The following is a 19,435-nucleotide window of genomic DNA, read 5'->3' as shown; positions in this document are numbered from 1 at the left end:
TCCAAGAAAACAGATGCCAACCAAGAATACTCTATCCCGCAAAGCTCTCTTTCCTCCATGAAGAAAGAATATGGACCTTCCCAGACAAAGAGAAACTCCGGAATTTCATTACGAATAAACCCCCACTCCAAAAAATACTACAAGGAATCCTAAAGCCAGAACCTCAGAGGGACGAATAACAACGAAAGAAGACCAAAAAAAAAAAAAGTTATTAAAAGAATAAATAAAATCAAAGGAAAGACAAACATAATGGCAAATACAGATGCTAACATATCAATATTAACTCTAAATGTAAATGGACTAAACTCTTCAATAAAAAGACACAGAGTTGCAGCCTGGATTAAGAAACAAAACCCAACCTTTTGCTGTCTCCAGGAAACACATTTAGCTACAAAAGATAAAAATAGGCTCAAAGTCAAAGGATGGAAAACAATCCTACAAGCAAATGGGCCAAGAAAGAAAGCAGGAACAGCTATACTTATATCAGATAAAACAGACTTCAAACTCAAAAAATAAAAAGAGACCCCAATGGTCACTACATTATGATTAAGGGGACAATACTTCAAGAAGAAATAACACTCATTAACATATACTCACCAAACGAAAGAGCACCAAAATATATCAGACAACTGTTGTCCTCTCTGAAAACAGACATCAGAGAAAACACATACGTAGTGGGAGACTTCAACACACCACTATCAACAATGGATAGATCAACAAGACAAAAAATAAGTAAAGAAACTAAAGCTCTAAATAAGGACCTAGAGCATTTGGGCTTAACAGACATCTATAGAACACTAAACCCAAAAAAAACGGAGTACACATTTTTCTCAAGCGCACACGGGTCATTCTCCAGGATCGATCACATACTGGGGCACAAGACAAACATCAACAGATACACCAAGATTGAAATCATACCAACCATCTTTTCTGACCACGAAGGCATCAAACTAGAAATAAATCATAAAAAGAAGGCAAGGAACTATCCTACCTCATGGAGATTAAAAGCCACACTACTGGAAGACCACTGGACTAATGAGGAGATCAAAGAAGAAATTAAAAAATTCTTTGAATTGAATGACAAGGAGGACACCAATATCCTAAATGTATGGGATGCAGCAAAAGCAGTAATAAGAGGAAAATATATAGCAATAGAAGCTCACATCAAAAAACAAGAAGAACTCAAAGAAACAACCTAATCTCGAAGCTCAAAGATCTAGAAAAAGAACAACAAAAAAACCCCAAATCCAGTAGAAGAAAAGAAATAATAAAAACCAAAGCAGAAATAAATGAAATTGAAACTAAAAAAACAATCCAAAAGATCAATGAAACCAAGAGCTGGTTCTTTGAAAAAATAAATAAAATAGACAAACCCCTAGCCAGGCTCACAAAGGAAAAAAGGGAGAAAGCACAAATACACAGGATCATAAATGAAAGAGGAGAAATCACAACGGACACAGCAGAAATCAAAAGAATAATCAGTAACTACTATGAACAGTTATATGGAAACAAGTTCAACAATCTAGAGGAGATGGACAAATTCCTACAACTCTACAATCACCCAAAGCTAGATAAAGAAGAAATAGAACACCTAAACAGACCAATTACAAGCAGCGAAATTGAAATGGTAATCAAAACCTCCCCAAAAACAAAAGCCCAGGGCCTGATGGATTTACAAATGAATTCTACCAAACATTCAGAGACGAATTAGTGCCTATCCTTCACAAACTCTTCCAAAAAATTGAGAAGGAAGGGACAATACCAAACACGTTCTATGAAGCCAATATTACACTAATACCAAAACCGAATAAGGACAACACAAAAAAGGAAAACTATAGGCCAATCTCCCTAATGAACACTGATGCAAAAATCCTCAATAAAATTTTAGCTATCAGAATCCAACAATGTATCCATAAGATAATTCTTATGGATATTTAATCCATAAGATAAAACCACGACCAAGTTGGATTCATTCCAGGGGCACAAGGATGGTTTAACATCCGAAAATCAATCAACGTTATCCAACACATCAACAAAAAGAAATATAAAAACCATATGATAATATCAATAGATGCTGAGAAAGCTTTCGACAAAGTGCAACACCCATTCATGATAAAAGCCCTTGAAATTCTTGGGATACAAGGAACATACCTCAACATCATAAAGGCCATCTATGACAAGCCAACAGCCAGTATCATTCTCAATGGTGAAAAGCTGAAAGCAATTCCATTAAGATCTGGAACAAGACAAGGATGTCCACTCTCACCACTGCTTTTCAATATAATACTGGAAGTCCTAGCCAGAGCAATAAGACAAGAGAAAGACATCCAAGGAATCCAAATAGGAAAAGAAGAAGTCAAACTATCACTATTTGCAGATGATATGATAATATACATAGAGAACCCCAAAATCTCCACAGAAAAACTAATTCAACTCATCAGTCAGTTCAGTAAAGTGGCAGGATACAAAATCAACACACAAAAGTCAGTAGCCTTCCTATACACAAACAATAAATCTGAAGAAGAAGAAATAAAAAAAACCACCCCTTTATTATTGAAACAAAAAAAATCAAATATTTGGGAATAAATCTAACAAAAGAGGTAAAGGACCTATACAAAGAAAACTATAAAACACTGTTTAAAAGAAATAGAAGAAGACACAAAGAAATGGAAAGACATCCCCTGCTCATGGATTGGAAGAATAAACATTATTAAAATGGCCATCCTACCAAAAGCGATATACAGATTCAATGCTATTCCAATCAAAATCTCAATGGCATTCTTCAAAGAAATAGAACAATTATTGATGAAATTCATATGGAATCACCAAAAACCCCGAATAGCCAAAGCTCTACTGAAAAAAAAAAGAAGGAAATGGAGGCATCAAACTCCCAGACTTCAAACTATACTACAAAGCCATAATCATCAAAACTGCATGGTATTGGAACAAGAACAGACATACAGACCAATGGAATCGAATAGAAAATCCAGAAATAAACCCACAGATTTATGGTCAACTAATCTTTGACAAAGGAGCAAAGACTATGCATTGGAGCAAAGAAAGTTTGTTCAATAAATGGTGCTGGGAAAACTGGGTCGCTACATGCAAAAGAATGAAGCTTGACCACTACCTCACACCATACACAAAAATCAACTCAAAATGGATTAAAGAACTAGACATAAGACCTGAAACCATAAAATACATAGAAGGAAATATAGGCGAAACACTACGGGATTTGCACATCAAAGACATCTTTACAGACACATCACCCAAAGCAGTGATAGTGAAGAGAAAGATAAACAGCTGGGACTACATCAAATTAAAGAGCTTCTGCACAGCAAAAGAGACAATAACAAAAACAAAGAGAACCCCACCAACTGGGAGAACATTTTTGCACCCAACACTAATGATAAAGGACTGATCACAAAAATCTGCAAAGAGCTGATGAGACTCAGCAACAACAAAGAAAATAATCCAGTCAAAAAATGGGCAGAAGAGCTAAAAAGAAACTTCTCTGAAGAGGAAATGCAAATGGCCAACAGACATATGAAAAAATGTTCAACATCACTTGCAATCAGGGAAATGCAAATCAAAACTACCATGAGATACCATCTCACACCAATGAGAATGGCACATATTAAAAAAACTAGCAACAACAAATGTTGGCGAGGATGTGGAGAAAAAGGAACTCTTCTGCACTGTTGGTGGGAGTGCAAACTGGTCCAACCACTATGGAGAGCTGTGTGGAGATTTCTGGACCTACTAAACATAGAGCTTCCATATGATCCAGCAATTCCACTCCTAGGTATTTACCCAAAGGACACAGAAACATCAATTCCAAAGAGCACCTGCACCCCTATGTTTATAGCAGCACTGTTTACAATAGCTAAGCTTTGGAAACAACCCAAATGCCCAAAAGTAGATGACTGGATCAAGAAGATGTGGTACATATATACCATGGAATATTACTCAGCATTCAAAAAAGATAAACACATGCAATTTGCAGCAACATGGATGGCGCTGGAAGGGATCATGCTCAGCGAAATAAGCCAAAAAGAAAAAGAAAAATACCGGATGGTCTCACTCATAGCAGGAATCTAGAAAACTTAAATAAGGGACCAGGAAAATGAATATAAGAAAGTGAAAATCAAAATCAACAAAAAACTATGAACCAGAGACACTTTTGGGGGGTGGGGGGCGGGAGGGGAAGGATTGGGGTCAGAATGGGGCATTTGCAATTGTATGGGGGAATATAAAAATAAAATTTAAGATAAAAAAAAAAAAAAAGAATAAAATTTCTCTCCTGAAAAAAAAAAAAAAAAAAAAAACCTTTAAAAAAAATTGTAAACATAGGTATTGGAGAGTAGCATAGTACCATGTAATGAGGGGATTACTTTGCGGTAGAGCAAGTGAATACAAAAGACATTTGAAAAAGGAAAGATCAGCCTGGTTGGCATGAGAGGCAGCAACATTTGAGCTTGGCCTTGAAGACAGGGTGAGAGGAAATAGAGAGTAAAGGCATTTTTATGTAAATAATGAGAACTGGTGTTCATTGAGTGCCAGATGCTATGATAAGCATGTTACATGCATTATTTTCCATACTCCTCCCAAGTGTAATTATGGACATTTTACAGATAGGAAAACTGAGACTCAGAGAGATTAAGAAACCTGTCCAAGGTCACACAACTAGACTGTAGCAGTTAGGATTCAAACCCAGGATGTCTGAGCAAATAACCAGCATGGTGCCTCACTGCCTGGGTAAAGGAACTGCGTGAGAGGAAGCCCTCACCTGGGAAGAAACACTCTGTTGAGGAGTCAGCAAGGGTTAGTCATATTGAAAGGGCAACAAGATGTGGGTGTTTGTCATTCCTCTGCTGAAAATCCTAAAACATCTGCCCCATCTTCTCTGCCTTGCATACACAGATGTTCATGATTGCTTCTGAAATTTAACTGGCACTACGTAAAGTAAAGGTCCCAGCATAAGAAACAATGATATAATTGGAATTTTTGCTTCATATACCTTAAATTTTAACTAATATTTTGAAGCTTAATAAGGCATAAACAGATTTATTTGGAAAAGTATCTTAAATACATCACTATAATTAGGGAAAAATAAGGCGTGACCCAAAAATACATGTGTGAGCAGACTTTCAAGACTTGTGAAGTCATCTTTTGTTCATCCATTTGTTCAACAAGCATTTCCCATTTGGTTCCTTTGTATTAATCCCCGTGCTGGGACACTTCCCCGTCTGAAGGGGCCAAAACGAAAGGAAACAGGGCTTCTACTATGCTTTATAAGGAACTAGAATTCAATTGAATACTCGTATCATGCACTTAACAATGGGCATTTATCAACTGCCTGTGTATTGAGAGATAATAAATATACATTTCTGTCCTCAAGGGAAGATATACTGGTAAACAAATTATTGCAATGCAATGCAAAGAGTAATATCTAAAATAGGTTTATAAACTAAAATTTCTGTATCAGAGAAGGATATAAAATTCTGGTCTCCTCTGCATCTATTGAGTTGGTAAAGAATAAGCTCGATCATTTTCTGATTGGTTGACCAAGAAGTTCATTTCTCTGGACTCCAAGAACTAGATCAGGTGATCTCTTGAAAAATGTTGCAAGTCTAAGACACCAATTCTTCATTCCACAGCAGCTGAGAAATCAGGACACACAAACAAGAAGAGGAAAATATGAGTAACAGAAGACCAAGTACCATACTCAGATTTGCTAAGGAGACTATCCAGTACTCACTAAAGGGTAATGTCTTTATTTTTTTGACATGCCACCAAAATAGAAAACATTCATAAGCAGGTTAAAGACCCAATTTCATATATTTGGGAAATCACTTCTGGCCAATTGCTAAATTCCAGTATGTCACTGGTGGTTCACTGCAAGTCAGATTTCATTAATCAGAAAATATAAATTCAAATAACTATGGTATGTTTGATAAAAAAATAAAGTTTTTTTTTAATTGGAAAGTTCTATTGCTAGTATTAAAAGATAATCCCAAGCCAATGTTCCATGATCACAGAGAAGAAATATAACAGCAAAAAAAATCTTTTATTAAAATTACCAAAAGAGGATAGAGATACAGCTTACTAGCTGGTGTGATGTTAAGCCAATCACTCAGTTTTCTGACCTCAGTTTTCTTACCTGTAAAATAAGAGGATTGGTCAAAAAGTTCCATCTTCATCCTGTGATATTATAAAAACTTTGCAATTTACAATCATTCCTGAGAGATGGCAAATATTTTGGACTTGAGTGATGCTTGCAGTGAACGATTGTTCAGAGCTGCCTCAAGATTGGAGGATTCCAAGACTCAGCTCAGTGGGAAAGAACAAAGAAACTAACACTTGGATAGGGTAAAAGGGATGAGGGGGTCACACAAGAGCCACTTGTCTTCTAATTGAATCTTCACAATATTTTAAGCTTAGACAACTTGGGTTCAGAGTAGTTTAGTGACATCCAATGTTCACAGAGCAAATTAGTAGGTACATTTTAAGTCACCTTTTTATTACCTGTAATGTGTACTCTTTAAAAATTATTTAGGTAATATCTTATAAGACTGAAAGTTTTAGGGGTATAAGTTCCACCTCTTCAAACGTGTTACCACACCACACCCACCACCAAAGCACCAATAATCCTCCACCATAGTCATTTGAGTCACCTCCTTCCTCCATTTCAACCTCCTCCCCTCTGGTAGTTTCAGTTCTGCTGTCAGATTCCATGGTTTTATTTTGGCTTAGTTTTGTCCAATCCTTTATATTTCACATATGAATGAAATCATCCAATACTTGTCTTTCTCCTCCTGACTTACTTCACTGAGTGAGCACTATCCCCTGTAGTTTCATCCATGTATTCTTTTTTTAAATACTCGATAATTATTGTATCTTACATCTTGTTTCAAAAAAAAAAAGGTTAAAGAGGCTTACAAAAGTACATGTAATGCAGTGAGATCAATGAATATAAAAATAAAACAAAAGGAAATCTATTACTTCAGCATGCTCATTGCTGTCAAATTAAATTGTCCAGAGCATAGTTTATTTCATATAACTATTCTCAATGATTTCCCAAAGTCTTTCATTATCTTTCCTGAACTTCCCTTTGAATCATGTATTCCATTTGCATTTTTCCACAATTCCCCATATACAGCCCCATAAATATCCATTAGGGTTTATCTGATCTGCATGCAAGTCATCTCCCCAAAGCTAACAACTTCTAGATCTTTCCTTGGAAGTGATGTTCATCTATGACTTCACACTTCTTTACAGTAGTTCATGAAGTTGACATAATATGGGGGAAGAAGTTTCTTTCAGTTGCTCTTCCATTAATTGTTAGAGGCCATAGTCTACTATATGAATAAAGAAGCACAGAAAGCTGCTCTACAGACAGAGAAAATGATACAAAAGAAGATGAATAATTTCCTGGCTTCCTGATTGCATCCCAATCCTGATTTCAAGTGCTTTCTGAGACCTGGGTGTATGTCTGCCTTGAGCTCCTTCCAACACCCCCGCCCCCCGAATCCTTACAGTAATTTCCCCCTTCTTGTAAGTTTAATTGATTGACCCAAACCCCTCTCTGTACCTTTGTCTTACTCTACTTCCTGCCTTCAAGTCCCTGCTTATCTTTCTCCAGAAAGCACTTTCTGATTCCCCCAGACAGAAGTAATGTCTTCATCCAATGAATTACTACAGTACTGCATCTATACATATCTTATGACATATCGGCTTTAGGGCATACTTTCATGATCATACATCTTGTTTTTTCACGGTAATTTCTAAGCTTCTTGTAGAGAAGGATCCATGCCTTATTTATTATAGTAATCTCCATATACCAAGCACAGTAGAAGTGAGCAGTTGTCAACCTTTATTTGTTAAAGAATGGATGAACGAGTGAATACCTTTTATTCATTCTCTACTGTTGTGCAAATCCCTAAACCTCTCTCCTTCAGGCTGGTGTTACAGAAGTGAAGATTTGATCAGACAATTTACCCAGTTAATGTGAGCAATGTGGACAGACAAATAGGATGATTGTGGCCCAGAAATCTACTTCAGGGCCGGAATGATGCCGTTTGGTTGTCAATATTGATCACGTTTAATTAGAAAATTGCCAGATCTCTGCTGTTCTCAGTGCTGTGTGGGCATCACCTAAAAGCAAGGGGATGACAAGCTGTTCTGGGCATCTGCAGTCTTTATGTAATAAACATGTTTTCATTTGAGAACATGTGTGCCTGTTTGTGAGCAGGATAAGACCATTTTAGAATTTCATCTTTTTCCTATACAAACTTTCAGTGATTATAAGAGAATCATTAGTACATAATTCCTAGAGTGACCAAAATAATGTTAATTTTCTTTAATTAATACTATATGAATGAGGGCCTCCCCGGTGGCGCAGCGGTTGAGCGCTGGGTTGTGAAGCTGCCCGCGGCCTCTGCGGCGCCGGTTCGATCCCCGGCTGCTCCTCGGCCACCGGAGGAGGGTCCCACATGGCACGCAGACCTCTCCTGCCGCCGGCTGCTCCCCTCAGCAGTGTACTTTGGTCCTTCTGCCTGCTCTGCTCCCCGCTCCGGCTCTGGTGAATTCTCTCACCCTCCCGCGCTTCTGACTGTACCCAGTGCATGTATAAACAAACAAACAAACAAACAAATAAATAAATAAAACATGCCTCAATTAAAAAAAAAATACTGTATGAATGAGTATTTGCAGAGTGGCTATAGAGTAGGGTTTAAAAAAAAATCAATATTAGGGTATAAGATAATCACTCCAAGAACAGAATTGGGTAATTTCTGGTGGACTCTGACTTTGTGAAGTGGGTTATTAACCTGTAAAGTACCTGTGTCCCTTCCAAACATCCCTTTGGTCTTTTCTGACCCTATCAAAGCCCTTTCCAGATGAAAGCATAGCTATAATCACTGTATCTTATGTTGGTTCCTCAGACTCTAAAATAGCAGGTTACTATCATGGTGTGACTTGCTATTTGATCTGTGTATATCTATGTTGATCCACCATCAGATCTGGGGGTGGGGGGGAACTGTCACTCAGGAGTCATAGTTAACAGAGGGTTAGAGCCTCCAAAAATGCAAATGCAAGTGTTCATTTTGCCAGTTCCCATAATTTGAAATGGTCATTCAGCAGTAACCAATTTGTTCATCTTGGTGTTGGGGTTTAAGCAGGTTGCATTGCACACAGTTGCTGGTTGCACAGTTGCACTCTCAGTGTGGATCACTCAGTTGTTATTACAAAGAATAAACCAAGGGTTAAGATTCGTAATATTCATGACGTTTTCTTATCTATGCTTATTGACTAAGGATATGCTTAAATTATAAACCTGCAAGGATTCATCTACATTTTGAAAAGCATATTGGAAAAGCATTATTCAGTATCTCTAACAAAAACAATTGATTGTCACCTCTTCTATGATTTGAAAGTTTCTTTTCACCTGAAAGGAAAAAGTCTCATAAGATTGGTAAGAGAGAAATTTCAAAGGAGAATCCTTTTCAAACCTTCTATATACTTTTTATCTAATTAAGATGGAAAGTAGAAAATGCAGAAAACCACAAAGAAAAAAATTTTAAAAAACTGTTAACACAGCTGTTCTGAAAGAACCAATGTTAAATTTCTGTTTTTTTCTTTCATTTGTAATAGATATACCTATGAATGTGGTTGAAATTGATATGTGTGTGTGTGTGTGTGTGTGTGTGTGTGTACAAGAACTGGGGTACAGGACAGAGGTGCAGGGGATGTGAGGATTCATCAGAAATAGAGTGGGCAGCAGAAGAGTGTATTTCGACTGAATTACACTGCTAAAAGGAGCAGTGGGCAAGACAGGAGAGTCTGCTGCACCATATGTAGGTTAGCTTCCTTACAGGGAAGCGTTACGTAGAGGTGATAGCAGAGACTTAACACTTAGGCCACCAGGGAGGCCCTGAAATTGACTTAAAATTAAATATATTTAAAATTAAGTGGTACCAAGCAATTTATACAGTTTCATGACACAATTTTTTCATTTAACAATATAACATGAATTCTAAGGGCTATAAACACTTATATTCATTGCAGCACTATTTACAATGCCAAGTTGTGAAAGCAACCTAAGCATCTAACCACAGATGAGTAGAATAAGATGTAGTAAAGACATACATAATAGAACCCTACTCAGCTATAAAAGAGGTAAAATTTTCCTATTTGCTATAACACGGATGCAACTGGAAGTGAAGTAAGTGAATTAATTAAGTCAGAAGGAAAAAGACAAATCGTAGATGATTTTGTTCACTTGTGAGTGAAAAAGAAACAAAGCAAAGAACCAGATCAACCCTAGAAGTCTGACTGCAAAATTGAGGTTATCAGAAGGGAAGGATGGGAGTGGGGCATAAAGTGGGGAAGGGGCCCAATAGACTGTGGTGGAGGATTACCCATGTTTTAGTGGTCAGTAGGGTGTTAACATATGTACATTAGAGGTATGAACCTATACCTCTAAGTCATATCCAGTGTTGTAAGTCAATGTTACTGCAATAAAAAAATAATTAAATATGAGCATATACATACATATACATATATTTATAGATCATTAATATTTAACAGATCTAAAGATTGGCAATTGTTTTTTGTAAAGGGTAAGAAAAATATTTTAAGCTTTGTGGACCATAAAGACCTTGCTCTGTGTCACAGCCAGCCAGCAATGATAATACATAAATGAACCCACGTGACTGTGTTCCAATAAAACTTCATTTATAGAAACAAGTTGCAATGTTGTATCCATGAACTGAAAGACTCAAAATAGTAAAGCTCTTTACTCCCCCCAAATTAATGAAAGGTTTAAAATAACTCATCACATTTTTTGAGAAAAAATATTTTTACAAATATAGACATTATTCTACAATTTATATGAAAAAGCAAAAGAACTATAAGTTAAAACCATTTATAGAAGACTAGAATAGAAACTCTATCCAATTTTAAGATGTACTGTAAAGCTATGCAAAATCCAAGACTGGGGTAGTCAAGCTATGTATTGCTACAGATCTATCAGAACAGCTAAAATAAAAAATAATGACAATACCAAATTCTGGTAAGGACATAGAGAAGTTGAATCTCATATCTCCTGGAGGAAAATGGTACAGCCACACTGCAGTTTCTTTTTTTTTTTTAAAGATTTATTTATTTATAAAAGCACTGGGTATAGTCAGAAGTGTGGGGGAGTGAGAGAATTCACCAACACCAGAGCAGGGAGCAGAACAGGCAGACTGACAAAGTACACTGCTGAGGGGAGCAGCCGGCGCAGCAGGAAAGGTCTGCCACACCATGTGGGACCCTCACCGGTGGGGATCAAACTGGCGCTGCAGAGGCTGCGGGCAGCTTGGCAGCCCAGCAACCGCTGCGCCACCAGGGAGGCCCCATACTGCAGTTTCTTAAAAAGTTAAACATAATCTTACTATTTGACTCAACAATCACATATGTAGGTATTTCTCCCAGAGAAATGAAAGCGTATATCCACACAAAGACCTAAACACAAATGGTCATAGCAGTTTCACTTGTAACAGCTAAAACCAGGAAACAATTATAATGTCCTTCAACAGGTGAGTGTTAAAACAAGATGTGTTATATCCATACAATATAATATTACTCAACACTTATATCTTATTAGATATTGATATACATAAAACTTAGATGTATCACAAGGACATGATGCTTAGTGGAAAAAAGTATCAATTTCAAGAGGTATCTGTTTTCACTTATGTAACAAGTCCAAATGACAACATTGTAAAGTTGGAGAGGAAAAAAGTGTTGACCAAGCTTTAGAAATGGTGAGGGTGGATATGAATATTAAGGATAGCACAAATGAAATCTTAGTGATAATGAAATAGTTCTGTATCTTGATTGTGGTTGTGATTATACCAAAGTTTGATGTTGTATTACGTAAAATGGAACCAGCAGAGAAATTAGGTGATGAATGGAACTTTCTGTACTACCTTTGCAACTTCCTGTGAACCCAGTTATTTAAAAATAAACACATAACAAAACAAAACAAGTGGTAAACTATTGGCCATAGTTTCGCTATAATTTGCAAACTTTCAAAATTACCTATATATCTTTCAGTGTACAAATAGTATAGTTTCTTTGACCATTTCTCTGTGAGTCCTAATTTTTCTCTATAAATCAAAGACCTAGGATATTTTACATCTTTTTACATATCTATAATAATTTGTTCAGAATAAATATATAAAATGCATTTATACACAATATATATAGCATAATATTGCCAAATGACCTTCTGAAAACTTCATACCAATTTGACCTTCTACCAGCAGTGTGTGAAATACATACCCACATATTCACCAACACAGTATATTATCTTTTATTTAAAATGTCATTACACACATGTAAGAAGGAGTATTTTACTGCTTTTCCTTTTTTGTTCTAAGTATATTCTCCCTTTTATTTCTAGATTTTTGCTGACGATGACCCCTACGTAGGACATATTCTGTCCCTTACCGAGTTCATTAGTACTCAACCTTGAAATCCCAAGCAAGGTATCATGTCCTGCAGGAAGACTGCCCAATCTTTGCTCTGGGTTCAGTGGCCATCTTACTCACTTTCAAAGCATCCTGTTACTTCCTCTACCAAATCACTTATACTTTGTAGTCACAGCTTGTCTAATTGTGTGTTTTCAATCTCTGTAGGATAAAAGACCTTAGTGTCTGTGACTGTGTCTTACTCCATCTCTGTGCTGGGCATTAGAATACTACCTGACAAATCATAGGTATTTGTTGAATACTTATTGGACAGATTAATGAAAACAGTTTTGTTCTTTGCTTTGTTTCTTTTTCACTCACAAGTGAGTGAAATCATCCAGGATTTGTCTTATTCCTTCTGACTTAATTCACTGAACATCATCCTCCCAGTTCCATCAGTGTTGTAGCAAATGGCAAAATTTTACCTCTTTTTATAGCTGAGTAGTGTTCTATTGTTATATATATATATATATATATATATATATATATACACACACACACACACACACATATATACATACATATATATACACTACACCTTAATCTACTCAGTTGTGGTTGGATGCTTAGATTGCTTTCATAACTTGGCTATTGTAAATAGTGTTGCAATAAATATCAGTGTTTATATTCCTTTGATTCATGTAATATTGTTAAATGAAAAAACTTATATCAATTGTATCCATCAAAAAGGAGATGTTCTGCTTGTTGAGAATTCACACTAATAATATTGATAGCATTTTTGCAGTACTATCTGGGGAAAAGTTTCCATTACCTATTGATAAAAACTTCAGGTCAGAATGAAGCTGGAGGGGTATGGCGCCATCATATTATTCCTTGGTGATGCTGACCATTAACATGATCAAAGTTATTTTTCTTGGAGTAACTGGACCATCTCTAAATCACTTTTTAATTATTATTTGGTTGTCAGGCATAGACCTCCCACACTAGGAATATGCATGTATCACACAAGTTTAATTTTTCTCGTTCTATGACAATGATATTTTTTCGCCACAAATTCATATAGTATATGTGATTTGTGGATTAGTTGCTAATGAATTTCATTAGTAGTAGTACATTTCCCCAGAGCTTTACAATTGCCCTGGAAGGGGATCCATCGATGTACTACCAATATCTAGTCCCTCCAAGGACTCTTATTGTTTGCTCCCTCAATCTACAACTGGTAAGACATTTTTAAATCTTTGTGATTTATTTGACTTTAATGTGGTTCATTAGACTTTAAATTTTAAATTTCTTGGGGCCTCCCTGGTGGCACAAGGTGTTAAGCACTGCACTATGAAGCAATGTGCAGCCTCTGCTGCACAAGTTAGATCCCCAGTGAGCCAGGGAGCTACGCACATGGCGCAGCAGACCTCTCCTGTCTCGCCCACTGCTCCCCTCAGCAGTGTACTTCAGTCAATCTGCCTGTTCTGTTCCCCACTCTGTCTCTGGTGAATCCTCTCACCTCTCCCCCACATCTTTGGCCTATAGCCCAGCTCTTGTATGCATAAATAAATAAATCTTAAAAAAATACATTTTATATTTCTTCTAGAACTATTCATGAATTCATTAACAGCTCTTTGTACTTTTTTCTGCACAAATTCAATTGTAATTGAATTAGATCTAAACTTGAGAAGGTGTTTTAATGGTCCTACTCCTGATAAGTCTGCTATGGCCAATTTTCACATGACATTTGAGACGCTATTCTATTTTTTTTTATCAAAAGTCCCTCCTTTCATATATATGATAAAACTTAGGAATTACCGCATTTAGCACACTACTAATTTTTCTAAGGTTTATTGTAGGTAAAGTAACTTTCAGAAGAGATCAGAAAATGTCTAGTGACATATTTAAATACATGTAAAATAGAATTTTTACTTGAGAATTATATTCTAGAGCATGAATATTATAACCAGTTGCTATGGGAGACTAGGGAACCATATGCAGTCTGACCTGGAAATAAGAAGTAAGTTTACAAGAATAGACATTACATTACAGAGAAAATATATCATACTAATTCTGTATGATACTAACATATTCTGTATAATTCTGTATCATACTAACTTACTGAAGGGCTTTATACTTGTCACTTAACCTCTCTGAACCTCAGTTTCTTCATCTATAAACCAAGATTGGTCAGAAGAAGTTTAAATTGCCTCCCAAGTCAGAAGTTCTGTGACTTGAAGAGAGTCTTTGATATACAATCCCAAGCAGTTGCAATACCTTGAAAATATATAGTTTACAATCTGATTGGGATATCTTCCTTTAGACATTTATCAGTGATATCCTTTTTTAAAGTCCAATTTTCACTGTTCTCCATACCTAGTGGGATAAGGAGACCCTGGAAAATTTTAGTCTTTCTCTTGTTGCCAGTTTCCTCTTCCTCAGCCCTTACCTATTCTGAGCAGTTCTCATACTGATCTTCTTCTCATAGTAGCTCCCTAACTATGTCTAAACCCATCTTTATTTTTTTAAGATTTATTTATTTATGCATACCAGAACTGGGGTACAGGCCAGAGGTGCAAAGAGTGAGAGGACTCACCAGAGACAGAGTGGGGAACAGAACAGGCAGACTGACTGAAATACACTGCTGAGGGGAGCAACAGGCGAGACAGAAGAGGTCTGTTGCGCCATGTGGGTAGCTCCCTGGCCAGGGATCGAACTCATGCTGCAGAGGCTGCGGATTGCTTCATAGTGCGGTGCTTAACACCTTGTGACACCAGGGAGACCCTAAACTCATCTTTATAGGTAAATGAATTTCCAAGGCAATGTTCATAACCTCATTCCCATACACATTTTAATAAAAATCTCTTTCTTCATATTATAAGCTGAAGGAGGGGCACTAATTCAAGGAAGCAGAAAGGAAACTATTATCTTTTAAATATCATACCTTTCTGTATCATATTAACTCCTTATAACTATCTCTGATGTACATATTATTTCCCTCTTTTTTCAAAGTGAAGAGAACTGATGTTTAGGGAAATAAATCACTGAGATCATTGCATAAGCAGAGATGAGATTCAAACGCCAAATCCATCTAACCTAGATGGAAAGTTGTTCTCTTTCCACTGGACCATACAATCCTCTGACTTGCAATGAACCCCAGGGTGCTGTGGTATTATCACATGGCCCTCTGGGAGGAAAGGAAATAAGCAACATCTGTCTTTATTCTGAGGATGTCCAGACATGCCCAGTGATATTTATTTCTCAATTATTACTAATATTTTATTTGAAGAAAAAGGATTCCACTGATTTAGAAATGTTTGTAAAGCACTTATTTTTATAAAAAAAAATGATACCCTTATCTGGACTATCACCTATTTCTATTTATAGGAGCTAATTTTTATAGGTTGTTTAGGCACTAAGTCTCACAATGAACAACAACTCCATCAATCACATATTCTCAGCTACTAAGAAATATGAATCCATAGCAGATGTTTAAGAAATGCTATTCTGTGCCCTTCCTTGCATTTCTATCAGCTACATCAAAGATGACCAGAGTAATAGATTGGTATACTATGACACCCATGGCTGGCAAAAGTTCTGTAGCTCCTATACATGTACAATTTTAATTTCATTGTAAATGCTTTAGGGCTATATCATGTCATGTAATCATCTTTTTCTTTTCTTATCTTTTTTAAAAGATTTTTTTTATATTTATACAAGAACTGGGGTACAAGCCAGAGGCACAGAAGGATGAGAAAATTCACCAGAGACAGACTGGGGAATAGAACAAGCAGACTGACTGAAACACACTGCTGAGGGGAGCAGTGGGCGAGACAGGAGAGGTCTGCTGTGCTGTGTGGGTATCTCCCCGGCCAGCCAGGAATTGAGCCCGCGCTGCTGAGGCTGTGGACAGCTTGACAACACTATGCTCAACCCACCGCGCCAATGGGGAGGCTCTCTTTTCTTATCTCATTTATCTCCTTTTCTTACGTTTTCAGCACCTGCATCTATCCTTTTATTTTCTTTGAGGCAGTGGATAATATTGTATGAAAATAAAGGTCTACATGAGAATGAATGTGCTACAAGCAGCACAGGCAAGCAAATGGTAGATAGCTAGATGTATTCCCACCCAATGTTTTTTAAAGTAGAAGATTTGGTAACTTTGAGATCAGAAGAGGGAAAATAATATCTGGAGTTAGCTATATGCTTAGAAGTGTCTAGCATCAGAAAAGTCAATATGTGATCAACAGGTAAGGCAGAAGCCAGAATAAGTAGCAGCAGGAGAAATAGATAAGGAGTAAAAAGCATCAAATAAATAGTCCCAGTCTTGGACGAGGGCCTCCAGATGTTTGCTGGGTTGTGAATCTGTAGCACTGAGTTTGAGCATTTCTGACCTTTTTATAACTGTCATTCATCAAAGAAGCCACACTGGAAATGGAGAACTAGACTGACTGATTTTCCTGCTGACTGCAAGTTACTCATGATTTGCTCAGAGATAACAGAGGGATAGAGATGAAGGCCTCCCATTCCCTCCATGGGACTGTTTCACAAAGGTGTAAGATGATCAGCAGTAACCTATTTGATTCATATCACCTTTTCAGAAACAGTGGACCACTGAAGGAACATCCCTACATGCTTGACTGGAGTTTCTGTACCACGTAGAAATTTACTGCCAATACCAGTGCCTCATGGGGAAGAAGAGGAATGCTGACATGCTACCTCAGATACAGAACTAGGTTAAATAAGATCATGTATTTAGATATCCTTAAAATAATAAATGATGTATAATATATATTAGTGAGTGATGTGTAATAGATATTCTCTGAAAGCTGTTCCTTCTCAGAATCAAATCAAATTCATTTTTGGATACAGTAAATTTGAGATGCCTAAGAGATTATTATATGGATGGAGATCAGTATTTAGTGGGAAACTATTAAAGATATGACTTAATTTCATAAAAGAAATGCAGAAAGTCAGAAGGGATATAGAAATAGGCCATTGATCACTGTACATTTGGGGGTCAGAGCATGTTTTCCTGAGGGCTCAGTGACACCTTGCATGTCCTTCACCTTATCACTTACATTTTGATGACTGTTTGGACATTTTCCTGACTATGGATTATATTTAATTTAAATATTTCATGATAAAATAAGCAGCTAAAAACTCATCTCTGCGCCCAGTGTTAGGAAAAGAAATTTTCTTGAATGATTTCTTTCAATGTTAATACCCATGTGCTTTCCACATATGCCAGACCTGAAATCTAAGCTTTAGTAATTGCGTTGCTGTCTACCCTGCTCCAGCAGCAAAAGTTCTAGTGGTTTGGGTCATTGCCTCTTCTCTTCTCTTTCACTTTGAAAAAGAAAAAATACATGTTAGATTTCAATTATGAGCTCTTTTGCTTGACCCTACTGGCTTTGAAACTATAAAATGATCCTTCTCTGTGTTTCATATTTTTCTTTTCAGAAAGAGTAAGTGAGATTCAATTGGTAGAAACATGTGATGAAAAAATTGGAATGAAATCTGAAACTGCCTCAAACACCAGATGCCAAAAGACCAAACCTGGTTAACGTCTAACTTTTAAATATATTGCATGCTTTCTAGCAAAGAAAATAGCAGCATAATGTCCACCCACTTAAAAACATTGCATTCTGATGTTCTCATTGGAATGGATGGAATAAGACAAAGAAAAATACAAGGAATATTATTTGAATTCCTACTCTGTGCTGTGTACCTTTATACGTATTTTAAATAGTTTATTTTTTTACAGTCTTCTCAAGAAAACATTTACAGTTTGGATGAAATTTAAGTCTGTTTCAATTTGAGCTTTGGGAACTCTTAGTCGCCCACAATGAGAGCCTTTTTATCATTCCTAGACAAAATAAAAAGAGAAATTTTGTCAAAGGTGGTGTGTCTGGAGTCTTTAAGACTATACCACGTTTGGAGATTCACTAGAAGGATTCCCAATACTTAGCTATAAACATGTTTATTATTTATTACAGCAGAGTAAGAAGGATAAATAGGTGAATCAAAAGGGGGAAATGTAAAGGCAATCTGAAGGAATCCATGCACTGTTTTTCTAATGTTCTCTCCTTCCCGGAAGGGTCATACAGAGCATACTTTTCCCCAGCATAAAAATCAATATATGTGTCATGGCTCTGTCTAAGTAGGATATCAGAGATGCAGTGTCCAAGGTTTTTGTTGGGAGTTGGGGACATAGGTACTCTCTACCTACAACTTACCAAATCCCCAACTTGCAGAAGGAACACAAGTATTTAGTATAAATTATATTTGCACAATCTAGGCACAGTGAATCAATCTTTTCAATTAAATTTTGACTACTGGGGGGGGGCCTCCCTGGTGGCACAAGTGGTTAAGTCTCAGAACTATGAAGCTATTGGCAGCCACTGCAGCAAGAGTTCGATCCCCTGCCAGGGAGCTACCCACATGGTGCAGCAGACCTCTCCTGTCTCGCCTGCTGCTCCCCTCAGCAGTGTATTTCAGTTCTGTTCTGTTCCCCCTCTGTCTCTGGTGAATCCTCTCAAACTACCCCCTTATACTTCTGGCCTACCCCCCAGCTCTTATATGCATAAATAAATTAAATAAATCTTCAAAAAAAATAAATAAAACAAATAAATTTTGACTACTGGGAACTATCTTATACTCAAGTTCACAGCCAAAAGTCATCCTACAAGAAGAACTCATTAAAGAGGGCATTCTTAGGAATGCTATTACCTCCTCTGCAAAAAGATTGTAGTAAGCTAGTGCTTTCATATGCATTTCTTCCCACTACCACTCTGTCCTTCCAAACACATAGCAAAGGCAGGTAAAATATGTAAAGGCATGGCCTCCCCTAGTGGTGCAGGCAGTTGAGTGCAACACAGTTGAGCTGTCCCGCAGCCTCTGCAGTGCAGGTTTGATTCCCGCCAGCCAGGGAGATACCCACATGGCGCAACAGACCTCTCATGTCTTGCCCG

General features: G+C 37.0%; 1 long non-coding RNA gene across 3 annotated transcripts in view; it reads right to left on the bottom strand.

Annotated features, from left to right (window-relative positions):
• Nucleotides 1-5,109: 5,109 nt before the first annotated feature.
• The window catches only part of LOC119231774 (uncharacterized), a 187,102-nt gene continuing 172,776 nt past the window's right edge, over nt 5,110-19,435 (bottom strand). Inside the window, exons 4-5 of one of the 3 annotated variants that reach the window (XR_008549652.1) lie at nt 6,084-6,163; nt 5,110-5,663 (exon numbers count right to left, since the gene is read on the bottom strand). This is a non-coding gene — a long non-coding RNA (uncharacterized LOC119231774). The remainder of the gene's footprint in view (nt 5,664-6,083; nt 6,164-19,435) is intronic. The other 2 variants (XR_008549653.1, XR_005121946.2) reach the window with 2 other exon arrangements.

Source organism: Talpa occidentalis, unplaced genomic scaffold (assembly GCF_014898055.3).
Source record: "Talpa occidentalis isolate TD23 unplaced genomic scaffold, MPIMG_talOcc4v2.1 talOcc4.7, whole genome shotgun sequence".
Taxonomy (NCBI): Eukaryota; Metazoa; Chordata; class Mammalia; order Eulipotyphla; family Talpidae; genus Talpa; species Talpa occidentalis.
Note: the sequence above shows the minus strand (reverse complement) of the source record. Positions and strands in the feature narration are given on the sequence as shown.